The sequence below is a fragment of the Mesocricetus auratus genome, unplaced genomic scaffold (genome assembly GCF_017639785.1).
Source record: "Mesocricetus auratus isolate SY011 unplaced genomic scaffold, BCM_Maur_2.0 Super-Scaffold_100053, whole genome shotgun sequence".
In the NCBI taxonomy this organism is placed as follows: Eukaryota; Metazoa; Chordata; class Mammalia; order Rodentia; family Cricetidae; genus Mesocricetus; species Mesocricetus auratus.
In genome coordinates, this window is record NW_024429230.1 from 481582 (window position 1) to 497017 (window position 15436).

Genomic DNA, 15436 nt, shown 5'->3' on the forward strand with positions numbered 1-15436 from the left:
ACAACCCCACTGCCCACTGATGTCATTATTTTAATCTCCCCCTCACTATCCTGGTCTATAACACTGGGGTGTACCTGGATGCCTCGAAGAATAGTACTGGACCGTCCCAAGAGTAGTCCGACCGTGCCTGGGGGCAATGGCCCATGCACCCCAGTAGGGAGGGCCTGGATCCCCATTTCCGGTGTTAGGATTGCCCGGGCAGAGGGAGCGAGGTCCAATCCTGCACTCCCCGAGGTGGCTCTAAGGAGGTCTGAGATATGAAGGGGTTGCTCTGGGGGAGAAAATGAGTCCTGCCACTGCCCAGAGCAGGGGTCATTGCCCCGTACACATTGGTTTTGGGGCCCTGGGGCGGGGCCCTCCTCCCGTTTCCCTGATTATTATTAGCAGAAAGGAAATTTCCCTCCCTGTCAGTTTTAGAGTAGCAGTTATTGGCCCAATGATATCCCCTTCGACAACGGGGGCATAAACCAGGTCTCTTGAGACCCGTAGTACTATTTTGAGGGCACTCTCTATGGAAGTGTCCCTCCCTACCGCAGCTAAAACATGTTTTTCTCCCTCCCAGAGTAGGTCTTTCTTTCCCCACTTGGGGCCGAATAGCAGCAGCTAACACTTGGCCCTGGATGAAGTTCCCATCAATGTCCCTACAGATCCGGATATAGTCATTTAGACTTTTATTGCGATAGGGGCGAAGGGCTTCCTTACAATATTTATTTGCATTTTCAAATGCCATCTGCTTTATGACTGGCATCGCAGGCCCAATGCCCCCAAATATTCTTTCTGCTACCTGACTGAGACAGTCTACGAAGTCTTGAAAAGGTTCAGAAGGTCCTTGAAGGACTTTGGACAGATGATCCTCTCCTTCCTTGGAAGGCAATGCTTTCCAAGCCCCTTGGGCCGCTGCTGCCACTTGGGCATAGACTGCGATGTCATATTGCATTTGCTGCTGAATGGTGGCATATTGACCACTTCCTGTAAGCATCTCCACATTTCTCTGGGGCTGTCCGGCCTGTGCATTCCTTTGGGCTGTCTGGCTGCATCTTTCCTGAAACTCACCTCTCCAAATCAAATAATCTCCCCCCGACAGAGCTGCTCTGCAAAGCTGCTGCCAATCGCCAGGTGTCAAATTAAGAGACGCAAAAGATTCCATTAAGGAAAGTGTAAAGGGAGCCTGTGCTCCATAATTTAAAGTTGCCTCTTTCAGTTGTTTTATATCTTTGAAACTTAAAGGGTCATGGCGCCGAATGACCTGTCGAGAATTGTTTGGGTCTGGAACTTCCATTACCGGGGCCACCACCGGGCAGCATTGGACCCCTCCTCTGGGTCTTCCCTCCAGGTCCAAGAAGGACTGGGTTATCTCATAGGAGGAGTCCCTTTTTTCAGAGTATGGGGAAGGGTTTCTCTCCCTGTCCTGTCTTTCCTTAATTAGAATCTTTTTTAGTTCTTTTTTAAGGGCTGCGATCTCAGCAAGTAACCGTTCCTTTTCAGACTGTGACGAGTCTGAGTCTGAGCTACTTCCATTTTCTAGGTCTGATAGAGAAGGATATAACCGATTCTGACCGGAGTCCTTCTTTTTGGGTCACGCCCGGAGATGTCTACCCGTTTTTTTGTTGTTACTAAGAGACTCCTCCTCATCCTCACTAACAATGGAGCCTCTAGTTTCAATCACGGTCTCTTCATCATCACTCTCTGCCCCTGAACTCAAGGAGGCTTGAGTCTCAGTCTCTTGTAACTCTAAAAAGGCCTCTTTTGTGTCCTGAACTACCTGGTGGTGACGAACCTTATCTGTCAAAAGTGCTCCCCTCACTAATCTCCATAAGGAGAATGTCGTAGGGGGCAAGGACTCAGATCCCTCTTTTCATAAAAGTCTATGAAGATCACGGCGAACCTCCTCCCAATCTGGAATATTTAAGCTTCCCCCAGTAATGAACCATGGACTGGCTCGTTCGATCGATTTTAGAAAGCCTTCTAGGGTTTTAGACTTGACTGCAGTCCCATGTTCTTTAAGTAACTTTTTTAGTTGATACTGTAATGATTCTAGCTTCCCGGAACTATTCCCCATAGTTTCTTAACCCCGTCCACTTACCTCACTTTCACGATCTCAGTGGGACCTCCAATTGTCACGTCTGCTGCGCGGCCTGTGTCCGAGAACGTGCGGAGGGTGTCGGATATTGAAAACACAGAGACTCGTTCAATGATATAAAGAGAACTTTAAACAGGCTCCAAAAAGGTTCAAGAAAACCTCCTAAGAAAAGCTCCCACCAGAGAAGCTTCTGCTCTCTCCTCTACCCTCGCTGGTTCTGCTCTGACACCAGAGGTGGATGTGTGTGGGTTTTTGAAGGTGCGGTTAGTCTTTTGACAAGGTCGAGGTCAGGGTGGTTTCCGTGGGAAGGCCTTTCCCAGGAACTTATTGTATCGTTTTTAGTAAACATGTTTTTACTAAACATTGTCTTACAGCTGCCTACTCCCAGGCAGAAGGGGAAGTGGGTCTCTGCTCAAGGTCTGGTGTTCCCACAGGTGATGACTGTAACAGTGTTAGTGATGGTGATGACTGTAACAGTGTTAGTGGTGGTGATGATGATGATGATGATGACTGTAACAGTGTTAGTGGAGGTGGTGGTGATGACTGTAACAATGTTAGTGGAGGTGATGATGATGACTGTAACAGTGTTAGTGGAGGTGATGATGATGACTGTAACAGTGTTAGTGGAGGTGATGGTGATGACTGTAACAGTGTTAGTGGAGGTGATGGTGATGGTTGTGGTGGTGATAATGGTAGCGGTGGTGTTAGGTGCTGGCAGTGTGTGGTGATGGCAGTCATGGTGGTTGTGATGATTACGATGGGGTGTGGTTATGGGGAGTGACAGTGAGGGTTGTGAAGTGGCGATGGCGATGGGCGCTGGTGGTAACGTAGAGACTGTGGCGGGGTGGTGGCAGCACAGTGATGGTAGTGATGGAGTTGGCAGTGGGCAGCGGCAGTGACAGTGGTGCTGTGATTTGGTCAATGGAGCTGCTGGAGAAGATGCTAATGACGCAGAGGAAGAGAAGAACAGTCTTCAAGTTGGAAGTCGGGGCCTCACATCAAGTCAGTCTTCACACTTCCAAAGTAGCAGGGACCTCAGGAACCCTCTGTCTGGAATGCTCTGACCAGCACTCCCAGTTTTCCCACTTTGTTATGTTTCTTCCACCAGGCTGAGCTTCAGTATCGAATCTGTAAGAGGCTGCCCTGTGCCCTGTCTGTGGTAGCTTCCTCCCTTCTGCTTACACGGGGTTGCTGGTTACAGGCTCCATGCTGTGTTCTCCAGTAGATGCTAAAATGGGGGCAAAGTTCATGTCTAGTTTTCCTTAGGTTGCTTATTAAAGTTTATTTTATTGTTTAATGTATCATTTTTAGTGCATGCATATGTGTGTAGGTATTCATATGTGTGCAGTTGTTTATGTGGTGTGTGTGTGTGTATACACATGCACATGTGTGTATGCACATGTGGAGGCCTGATGACAACCAGTAGACCTGTCCACTTATTTTGTGTATTTGGCCTGGAGCTCACCGGCTACATAGACTAGGCTGACTGGCCAGCAAACCCCAGGACCTGTCTCTATCTCAGCTCTGGGATTTTAAGCAAACTCACCATGCTCAGTGCTTTTGTATGGGCTCTGGTGACCAGCACAGGGCCTTATGCTTGAGTGGCCATTACTCCAGCACCCAGTTGTCATCATTTCTGAGATAAGACCTTCCTATGTAACCCAGGCTGGCCCCAAACTAACAATTCTCCTTTCCCAATCTTCCCAGCACGAGGGTCACAGGCAGCACCCCCTGGCCTGGCTTTAGCGTCTTGTCTGCCTTGCTCTGTAAGTATACCCAGCCATTGACACTGTGGCTAGCATAGAGTCGAGGCTTAGTAAACACTTATTACATTTTTAAAAATGAGGGAGGCCTGGGTGTGGTGGCATGTGCCTGTAATCTAAGCCCTTGAGAGGAGAAGGGGGGAGTATCAGGAGTTCCAGGTCAGTCTTGCCTACATATGAAATTCAAAGCTTACCTGGGCTATGTGAGACCCTATCTCTGCTGAGGGACACTCCCTGGAGAAGACTGCTCAGACATGGGTTTAAGCCAAAAGAAAGTCATTATTAGCTTGAACACTAGGTGTTCAAGATCCATTGTAGCTCCAAGCCTCTCTCAGGGTGAGCTTTCTTTTAACACAAAAACAATGTTCTAGTCCGACATACTTCAGTTAACAAGAACAGTTAGTCAGAAACAGAGCTACAGAAACCAAAAAGCAAGGTAAGTACATTTAGACTTTCCCAGAACTATGGACTTTGATGGATTAGGTCTTTGTTTTCATTTTTAGCAGGTGGTACTGTCTACATGCTAAGTTTTACAGCCTGAATGGCACTTCCAACATGGAGTCAGTTGTGCTAAAGTCTGGGGCCCTGTTACAGTCTCAGGAAACCAAAACCAAAACAAATGAAAGAGTTCATAAGAAAACAGGGATGCCAAGTTTCTTGTGAGTGGACAGCGCCACATCCCTCCCTTTCCTTATGTCTCTATCTGATGGAAGGTTCCAGACACAGTTCAGCTGAAAGACTGCCTGTTCAGACCTTGCCCATCTTAGGCCCATAATAAATACCTAGGTCACTGAATTGAAGTGGGCCCCACACTGGCCATGACTCAGTGACTTGAGGATCATGGTTTCCAATCCTGTGTTCTTGGTCCCCGTTTCCAAACTGAAAACAGAGGCCCACCAGGTGATGGGAATATTCATCTAGGAAGGCAGGAAGGGAGTTACTGCAGCCAGAAGCCCTGTATGGACAATTCCCAGGATCTGAGCTAGCAGGGCTCAAGGGCCTGTTGTTCGATAGGTCTCTGAATAAACAGACAGAGGGGTGGTGCTTTGGTAACTGTCACAGAAGATAAGGCACAAGAGTCATAAAACCTCCTGGCTGGCCTTCATTCCAGCTGAGACTGCGTCTGGTGTTTGCTCAGGTGTGGCCCCTCCCTGGCTGCAGCACAGATTTCAGCAGTTGTTGCCCTGGGGAAGAAGGGGTTAATGTGGGGGTTGGTCAGCAAATAAGCATGTGTGCCTTGGTGACAGGGCCACCCCTACGCAAGCTCCCAGTCTGGAGCCGGCCATGGCTTCACTACTGGGGTCCCAACTTCAGGACCCCGCAAAGCACTTGGCTGCATTTCATTCACTCATTCATCGTCTGCTCGTCCATTTACTGTTTACTTTTGAGACAGGGTCTCATGGCCATCCTGTCTGAGTCTCTATATTTGTATTTTATTATCGTGTGTGTGTGTGTGTGTGTGTGTGTGTGTGTGTGTGTGTGTGTGTGTGTGTGTGTAGGTCAGAGGACAACTTCCAGGAGTCAATTCTCTTGATCCATCCTGGGGATAGAACTCGGGGCAATAGTCTTGGCCAGCACCTCCACCTGATGAAAACATTTTTCTGATTTACTTATGCTTATGAATGTTTTGCCTCAATATATGTGTGTGCACCACAGGCACGCAATGCCAGTGGAGTCCACTACATTCGTGCTGGGAATCAAACCTGGGTCCTCTGCAGGAGCAGCCAGTGGTCTAACTGCCCAGCCATCTTGAATTAGCAAATACCAAATCACACTTCTAGGAGAAACACAAGAGGTCCTTGTGAGTCAGTGGTCACAATATTTTTTTCAGCTAATGGACAAATAACCTCATCATGCATCTATTTAGCATGTCTTTCTGATACACCTTGAACTTGTGGTTGGATCCATGAGTAAAGCTGGTGATTTGTCTCCAAAGCCACAAAGAAACCCTGTCTCGAAAAACCAAAAGAAAAAAAAAAAAAAGCTGGTGATTGGTTCTCCCGCTGGTACATCCCAGTCTCCTGTGCTCAGAAATGACTGACAGTTCCCCTGCTCTGTGTTGGAGGTCTATGTTAAGCTTCAGAATGACCAACCCAAAATATCAACACACACACACACATGCACGCGTGCGCACACAATGTGTCACCAACTGAATCTTAAGAAAGTTCCTTGTTGACAACCTGAGGCCTGAAATAAGAAGGCAGACTGTCGACTGCCTCACCTCAGCTGGGAGAAACTGTTCTGGGCAACTCAGCTTTTTCACTGCTTGTACATTTCCAGACATGGCTGCTAAAGAGACAGGAGCATTGAGTTGGCGGTGAAGAGGAAATTCTAACCAGTATAGACAGATTCTTAAGTACAGAATTACAGAATCTGCCAGTAAGGAGAATAGTGTGTGTGTGTGTGTGTGCATGTGTGTGTGTGTGTGTGTGTGTGTGTGTATGTGACCTATGCAAAACACTCCATACACATCCTAGCTATTTTAATGCATATCTGTACGACCGAAACTGAATTCATACCAGCACTAACCTCACGCTCCTTTCCAGCCCTTCCCTTCCCGCTACCCCTGTGAGCCAGTGTTCTCTAACGGTGAAGGCCTCAGCGCTGTGTCACTACTGCTTTTGTTGCGTACTCCCGAGTCAAGGCGTCCCTCCTCGGTTGACCCCAAGTTGGAGTGGGCGAGAGGAAAGCCCAGGAGCACCTGTGTATCTCAGTCTGCCCTCAGATGGTCATGGTATCTCTTTTCTATCAACTTTGACACCCGAGTCTCAAAACAGAGACATCTTCTTCAACAGTGCAATCCAGCCAGTGCTCTTAACTGCCCAGCCACCTCTGCACCCACCGGACTCCAAACCCTACCCAGACTTGAGAGAGGGCTCTCCAGGGAGGGATGCTGGGCTGGGTTCATTAAAAGCACGGGGGTGGGGGGGTGAGCATGGTGTTGAGGGTCTTTAATCCCAGCACTGGGGAGACAGCGACAGGTGGATCTCTGTGAGTTTGAGGCCAGCATGGTCTACAGAGCGAGTTCCAGAACAGCCAGAGCTACACAGAGAAACCCTGTCTCAAAAAACGAAAACAAAACAAAACAAAACAAAACAAAAACATATTGGGACATAATTGGGAAGCCAGGGCTAAGAACCACTGCTTCAAGTACAGGAGGGAAAACCAGATTTCTCCACTGAGCCTCCTCTCTAAGTTTCTGTCATGACTGTGATAATTTGCTTTCCTGCCTCAAGCACGTGTTATCACTTGCCCTTTTTTTTTTTGTAAATATTGTTTTTACTGGAACCGAGGCCTTGTTGTTAGTGGTGGTAGTGGTGGTATTTTTGAGACAGGGTTTTGCTGTGTTGCCCAAGTTGGTCTAGAATTTGAAATTCTTCTGCCTCACCTTCCAGAGGGCTGAGGTGACAAACACGTATCAATTACCATGCCTGGTTCCTGTGATTTTTGGCCTGAGTTTCTTCAATTACTGTTATGCCTCAAAAAGCTGGAAGAAAGGATGCAGAAAGTTTTACCGTGAAGATAGGATGCATGATTAGTGCCGGGGTATGGTTCACCGGTAGAGTGCAGGCTTAGTATGTGTGCGTTACCATGTACCAGTACCAAAAAGCAAAGCCCCATGAAGTCTACTCTGTGTTGTCCATATATTCTTGGATATGTGACCTTTGCTAGAGTGTAGCCAACCCACCAGGAGCCATACCCTTAAAGAAAACTGGCCTCTCCTAACAGTTATCAGTTGCCAATGGCTCCTCCTCTGGCCCACCTCCCCACTCCACGCTAGCATCTTATCTGGCTTGAGCATATGCAGGTGTTGTGCGTGCCGTCACAGCTGCTGGGAATTCACATGTGCAACCGCCCTGCTGTATCCTGAAAATACTCTTTTCTTGTAGTCATCCACCGCCTCTGGCTCTTACGCTCTCTCCACCCACTCTTATGCAATGGTTCCCCCAGCCTTGGGAGGAGGGGGTGTGATGGAGATGTCCCATTTAGAGCTGAGCATCCCGTGGTCTCTTATTCCCTACATCTCAACAGATTGTGGGTCACTGTTGCTGTAGTTTCTTGTCCCGCCAGGTCCTACCGCCACTTCAGCTCCAAATGAACACATATGGACGCTGTATTAGTTATAAAACTGTTGGCTGATGGCTAGGGCTTCTTATTGGTTAGCTCTGTCTTCATTATTAACCCATTTCTATAAGTCTTGGCTTACCAGAGAAGGGTCTGGCCCTTCCTCTGCTACATGTCATCTCCCCAACCCCATCTCTCTGCCTGCCTTTCCCAAAATTCTCCTCATCTCCTAGTCCCGCCTATCTTCCTGCCTCCATTGGCCAAACAGTGTTTCATTCATAAGCCAATAAGAGAAACATATATACAGAAGGACATCCCTCATCAGGTCACCGTGTTACTCGTCCAGCTAATGGAGGCCTCTCAGATGAGGGTAGAGAGATGCACCCGTCTATGGTGTGACAATACATCATCTGTAGTATAAGGTCTATTTAGCAGAGTGACAGCAGTACATTTTCCCCTAGGACCTACCTCCTCTATCCGTAGGTTCTTGACTCTAACAATGAGAGGAATAAAGAAAAAAGAGGCTAGACAGTGATGGTACGTGCTGTTAATCCCAGTGCTTGGAAGGCAGAGGCAGGTGGATCTTTGTGAATTCAAGGCCAGCCTGGTCTACAGAGTGAGTTCCAGGATAGCGAGGGCTATGCAGAGAAACCCTATCTCAAAAAAAAAAAAAAAAAAAAAAGACAGAGGACATAATTGGGTGGATTGGGAAGGAGGATGAATCTGGGAAGAGTAGGGAAAATAATTAAAATACATTGTATGACATTCGCAAAGAACTAATAAAAATGAGGGGAAAAATCCCCAAACAAAAACATTATTTAACATTTTAATATACATCTATGAAAATATCACATGGTATTCCACTATTATTTACGATTTTATGCACTAATCAACAATCAGCTCTAAGTCAGACATGGAAGCATTGGCCCTTTTGATCCTAGCACTCTAGAGGCGGGTGGATCTCTGGGAATTTGAGCCTAGCTTGGTCTACATAGCAGGTTCCAGGCCAGTGAGACCTCATCTCAGATACAGAGACAGAGAGAGTGGCACAGAGAGCGAGATCACAGGTAGACTAGTTCTCAAGTGAAGGAAAAGTGGGTTTATCCTAGCCTTCCCCACAGCTGGAGAAGAAGCCTCCAGCGGAGTTGTACATTTCATGTCACCGAGGAATAGACTTGGCTGCTTAAGCTTTTTCCAGGACAGGAAAGAGCTTTTCCTTGTGTACTTTACACACATTCAAAATGTGCTCTTGCTTGAGTCTCCCCAGGGTGATCTCATCATGCTAGTGTATTACAACAAAGGTGTATGGAGGTTCAATCACAGCCTGGACCAACCCCTCAGGTCCTTCATCATGGTGGTCACTAGCTGTGATGCCTCATCTTCACCAACTTAATTAGACTTGGAATCACTATGGTAACGCACTTCTAGGGGTGCGTGCGTGTCTGTGTGTGTGTGTGTGTGTGTGTGTGTGTGCGTTGGTTTGAAAGAAAATGGCCCCCAAAGGCAGTGGTACTATTAGGAGGTGTGGTCTTGTTGGGGAAAGTGTATCACTGTTGGGGTGGGCTTTGAGGTCTCTTTTGTTCAAACTTCCCTCAGTGTGACAGTCAGTCGACGTCCTGTCCCCTGCAAGCCAACACGTAGCCAGCACAGGTACCTGCACGCCGGCATGCTCCCTGCCATGATGATAATGGACTGAGCTGTAAGTGAGCCACCCCAGTGGAATGTCGCCATGCTCATGGTGGACTCCTCAAAGCAAAGAAGACCCTAACTCAGACAGAAGTGGGGACCACGGTCTGGAGCGTTGCTGTGACAGGCCTGGCCACGGTTTTGTTTGGAGGAATGTGGACTTTGGGACTGTGGATTAGAAAAACAGTTAAAAGTTTTAAGTGCAGCTTAATGAGCGTGGAGGACAGTGGTGCTGAGTGCGGTTTCATGAACTGTCAGGGCTACCTCAAGAGGTTTCAGGGGAGAAGAATTTTAGAATGTTGCCTAGAGTTGTTCTTGTGACATTTTGGTGAAGCAAGAGGCTCTTGATTGTCGGAAGAGTCTGCCGAGGCTAAAGTGGAAAGTTTTAGATTAATTCCATTGGCAGAGGAAATCTCAACAGCCCAGGATAGACAGTTGTGTGGTTACTAGTGTTAACTCTGATGAAGACACATAATGAAAAGGAGCAGGCTGAGCAAGAGGAGAAAGGGGGCACCAGAAAGTGGAATGGAGCTAAACCCTGTGTTCAAGGCGATAAACACATTAAGAACTGGAATAAAGGGAGTGGTGACCTCAGGGCAAAACCCCACCCATCTGAATTTCCAATTTGTGAAAAGGAATTAGAGAAAAATTTAGAGTCGGGTGTGGTGGTGCGCGTCCTTAATCCCAGCATTGGGAAGGCAGAGGTTGGTGGATCCCTGAGTCCCAGGTCAGCCTGGTCAACAGAGTGAGTTTCAGTAAAAGACAGAAAGCTGGTGAAGACATAATCGAACGAGGGGGCATGTTCCAGCCCCAGTTAGCAGCAGAGCTTGGCAGCCTTGGCCACATGGTTCTGGCTTTAGAGTTAAGGACAGAAGAAAGGAGTTATGGAATAAAGCCACTGAGGCCAGGCTTGTGTGTGTGTGTGTGTGTGTCCCTGCACTGAGGCCTAGCAGAGAGGCCGCTGCATGAGGCTGTGAAGTTGAAGCCTGGGTTGCCTTGAAGAACCCAAGATGTTAGCGATGCCAGAGTTGTGAGATGCCTGCTGGCAGAGAAGGGAGTGTGAGGCGGAGTTTGGAGTTTGCCCAGGTGGTTTTCAGTCTTGCTTTTGTCCAGTATTTCCTCACTGTGCTCCCTTCCTTGCAGTTTGGAATGATAATGCATATCCGGTGCCATTATATGTTGGGGCATATGCGATCTGCTTTTTGATTTTGATTTTTACAGGTGATTACAGTTAAGAGACTGCATGAATCTCAGAAGAGACTTTGGACTTTGAAACAAGTTTGAGACTGCTACAGACTCTGGGGACTTTTGAAGTTAGACTGAACGTTGGTTTTTTGTTTTTGTTTTTGTTTTGCATATGATATGGCTATAAGTCTTTAGGGGTCAGGGAGTGGAATGTGGTAGTTTGAAAGAAAATGGTCCCCAGAGTGAGTGGCACCATTAGGAGGTGTGGCTTTGTTGGAGGAAGCATGTCCCTGGTGGAGTGGGCTTTAAGGTCTCCTTTGCTAAGCTTCCCTCAGTGTGGCAGTTGATTTCCTGTTGCTGGCAAGATGTAGACTCTCAGCTACTCCAACACCATCTGCCGGCACGCTGCCATACTCCCCATCATGATGATAAAGGACTGAACCTCTCCACAGCGATAAAAACCAAACTAAGACTCCCTCCCTCCCTCCCTCCCCCTCCCTCCTCCCTCCCTCCCCCTCCCCCCTCCCTCCCTCCCTCCACTTCTCTTTGTTTCTTGCCCGAGGATGCGATGTGACTACCTCACACTCATGCAACCAGCCACGCTTCTCCATCGTGATGCACTGTATCCACCCCACCCCCACCCATTGTGAGCTGAAATAGACCCTTCTTCCCTGAAGCTGCTCTCATTAGGTACATTGGTCACTGCAATGAAAAAGTGACTAGGAGACTGGCCTAAGCCGGTTTGTAAGATGCTTTCTGCTTCTATCTACTCCTCACTTGCATTTTGTTTGTATTTTGCCTGACTCTTGAGCCAGTCTCAATGTCATCGTTCCATAATATACATATATATTAAAATAGCAGTCTTAGCCTATGAATAGATGCAATTATTTATCAATACAAAGCAAAATACGGGTGGGGGAAACAGTTCAGTTGTGGGAACACCAGACCTTGAGCAGAGACCCACTTCCCCTTCTGCCTGGGAGTAGGCAGCTGTAAGACAATGTTTACTAAAAACATGTTTACTAAAAACAATACAATGCCCGGGGCAATAAGGTCCTGGAAAAGGCTTGCCCACAGAAACCACCCTGACCTCGACCTTGTCCAAAGACTAACCACCTCTTCTGCCACGCCCAGATCAGTTTCTGGAGTCAGAGCAGAACCAGCCAGGGGAGAGGAGAGAGCAGAAGCTTCTCTGGTGGAAGCCTTTCTTAGGAAGTTTTCTTGAACCTTTTTGGGGCCTGCTTAAAGTTTTCTTTACATCGTTGAACAAGTCTCTGTGTTGTCAATCCCCGACACCCTCCGCACGTTCTCGGACACAGGCCGCGCAGCAGACGCAACATTCAGTGGTTGAGAGCATTGGCTGCCCTCCCAGAGGACCAGAGTTTGATTCCCAGCACCCACATCAGGAGGATCATAACTGCCTGTAACTCTACCTCCAGGGCATTCAATGCCCCCTTTCGGCTTCTTCTTCCCCTTCTCCTTCTCCTCCTCCTCCTTTTTTTTAGTTTGCATTTCATGACACTTTATTAAGAAGAAACCTATGCCAGTACTTCTATGTCAACAATGATGACAAAGAACCAAGGGAAACACATCAGGGATCATATGCAGGCAGTAACTTACATTATTACCCTTTATATAACCAACGTGTAAGATTTACATTACCCTTTGTATAACCAATTATCCTTTATATAAACAACATGTAAGATTTAAGCAGAACTCAATTCTCTTTAAGGAACATATGCAGATAGTAACTTTTTTGTGGGGGAGGGGTTTTGAGACAGGGTTTCTCTGTGGCTTTGGAGGCTGTCCTGGAACTCGCTCTGTAGACCAGGCTGGTCTCGAACTCACAGAGATCCGCCTGCCTCTGCCTCCCGAGTGCTGGGATTAAAGGCGTGCGCCACCACCGCCCGGCATGCAGATAGTAACTTACATTATCCTTTATATAATCAATGTGGAAGATTTAAGCAGAATTCAATTCTCTTTAAACAAACACCGCCTTCTCTTTACCTTTCTGTGCCTTCATCATTTGTTTGACTTTAAGCAATTCTGCCTGGATAGCTTTATTTCCTGCGCCTTCTTAAGGTCAGCTGATGCCTGATCATATTCTTTTAACCCTAGCCATCCTTGCGCTTTGCGGTATAGTGTTTGGTATTTGATGTGTCCGTTTCAGGAGCCTCCAAACAACTGTCAATTGCTCCTGCTGATTCGACATCTTCAATTTACAAGCACCAATATTCAGTACACAGCTTAAGGCTACAGGCTACAATCTAGATTTATCTGCTTTCTCAATAACAGCCTTTGAATAAAACCTTTGCATGTTTTTAATAGCCATCTCCCAGTTCTGAGATTTGAAAAAAGTATTTCCAGTGTTTTTTTTTCCAGTGTTTTTTAATTCTTCAGTTATTAATAAAAGTGTGGGGATCACAGACCCTGGCCGGAAACCCACCCCTCCATCAGCCTGGGAGCCGGCAGCTGCGAGATAATGTTTACTGAAAACAATTCAGTGCTATAAAGCTCTTGATAGGGCTCAGATAAGGGCTCCTCACTGAAACACCATGACTTTGATACCCCCTAAGGCTAGATGCTTCTTCCTGCTCCCTGCGGTTTCTCCCTCCCCGATTCTGGGGCCGGAGATTAAACCACCAGCCAGGAGGGTGAGAAGTCTGGGAGAGCTGTGAGATGTGTGTGAGAGCTCGGTTGGAGAATTGTGTGTAGATGGATGGCAGAAGTCCTTAAAAAGGGAAGTGTTTTTTCTTGGGGAGTTCTCCTAAGCCGACTTGGGGAGATAAAGTTTTCTTAAAGCAACCAACCGGTCTCTGTGTCATCTATCCCGACCACCTCGCTACATTCTCAGATGCAGACTGCTCATCAGGTGCGACAAAAGGTTTGTCTACACCTTTTAAATCTGTATCAGCATCCTCAGGGAAATCTGGATGCCTGTCACCAGCCGTCTCTGGGGAGTTTTCCCCAGCCACCCCTTCTTTCAGCTCTCCACACTCTGCAATAACACACAGTTTGGCAGGTTTTTCAGCATTCGACATCTTCAGGCCTCCTTGCTACACCTAGTCCTCTAATTACTTGACCAAATACCACATGTTTCCATCCAAATGAGGGGTTGGAACAGTTGTGACAAAGAACCGAGAACCGTTTGTATTGGGGCCGGCATTTGCCATCTCAGCAAACCCTCCCGATAATGAAATTTTTCATCTTCAAATTTTCCACCATAAATTGTTTCTCCACCTGTCCCATTCCCATTTGAGAGGTCTCCACCCTGAATCATACATTTCTTAATATGTCGGTGAGAAGGACGCCCTTTAAAATGCAGTTTTCCCAATTATGAGTCCAGTGCCTTTTTCTCCCGTACACAACGCACGAAATTTTTCTGCAGTTTTGGGAACAATGCCTGCAAACAATTCTAAAACAATTCTGCCAACTCGCTCCCCGCCAATGTCCACGTCAAAGAAGACCCGTGTGTTCTTGGGGTTGGAGGGCTTGGCTGACGGGGACGGGCGACATCTTCAGTGCAGGCGCTGAGAAGGAGGACTCAGGCACCACGTGCGAGGCCGAGAGGGGGACAAACTCTACCCTGCCTCTCCCCTTTGGGCTTCTTTAGACACTCATGTGGCATGTCCTCACACAGACACAGAACAGTAAACCAGAATGAAGAAAGCAGAGTACACATCACACGTTCTGTGAGCTGTATATACCATCTTGAGGAAAGCCCTAATACAGGGACTCGGTTTACCCACCTGTAAAATACAGTAAGCTGTGCCCACCCTAAATGTTTAGTTTTGTGCTTGGATTATTTATTTTTTATTTCTCCGAGACAGTTTCATGTCATTCAGGCTGGATTCAAATTTGTTGTGTAGTCAAGGATGACTCTGGCCTCCTGATCCTCCTGCCTCAGCCTCTTGGGTGCTAGTATTACAGGTGTGTGCCACCGTACTGACGCCAGAGGTGATTTTATATCATGAACATCCCTGACCCTCAGGCCCCTTTTTACCTCTCTCTACCCTATCCTCAAGATGACTCTCCTCACCCTCTGCTGATCCAAGAGAGGCCACCATGCTCATCCCTGAGGATCCTTCTGGCCACCACAGCTTCCACCATGTCTGTCTTGTCTCTCAGAATCACATTTACCCAAACTTTTCAAATGTCTCTTCCTCCAAAAGGCCTTCCTAAATGGGCTGAACCTTTATTTCCTTCTTCAGGGTCACAGTGTGTGTGTGTGTGTGTGTGTGTGTGTGTGTCTGAGCTACATTATTTCCTTCTTCAGGGTCACAGTGTGTGCGCGTGTGTGTGTCTGAGCTACACTCCTCACCTGAGTCATAGCTGTCATCTCTTCTGTGTGTAGAGGGTAGGTACGCGAGTGTCTGTGTTCATGTACGTGCATGTGTATACAGGTGCATGCACAAATGTGTGCATGTAAACTCGGAAGCCAGAGGTCAACACCAGGTTGTTCTTTATTGCTAACTTCTCCAGGATCCAACGTCCTCCTAACTTCATGTCCTCTTATTACTGTTATTATTAATCATTTTTATAAATCCACTGATTTCAGTCTGTGCTGCCCAAATATTTAGGGGTGCGGTACCTTCCAATGACCAGTGACTAAACTCTTAACAAAATTGACTCTCCCCCCCCTCCAGAAGCCATCAGC

General features: G+C 47.3%; 1 pseudogene; it reads right to left on the reverse strand.

Annotated features, from left to right (window-relative positions):
- Positions 1-12760: 12760 nt before the first annotated feature.
- On the reverse strand, positions 12761-14889 carry LOC121136165 (annotated as a pseudogene).
- Between the last annotated feature and the right edge of the window lie 547 nt (positions 14890-15436).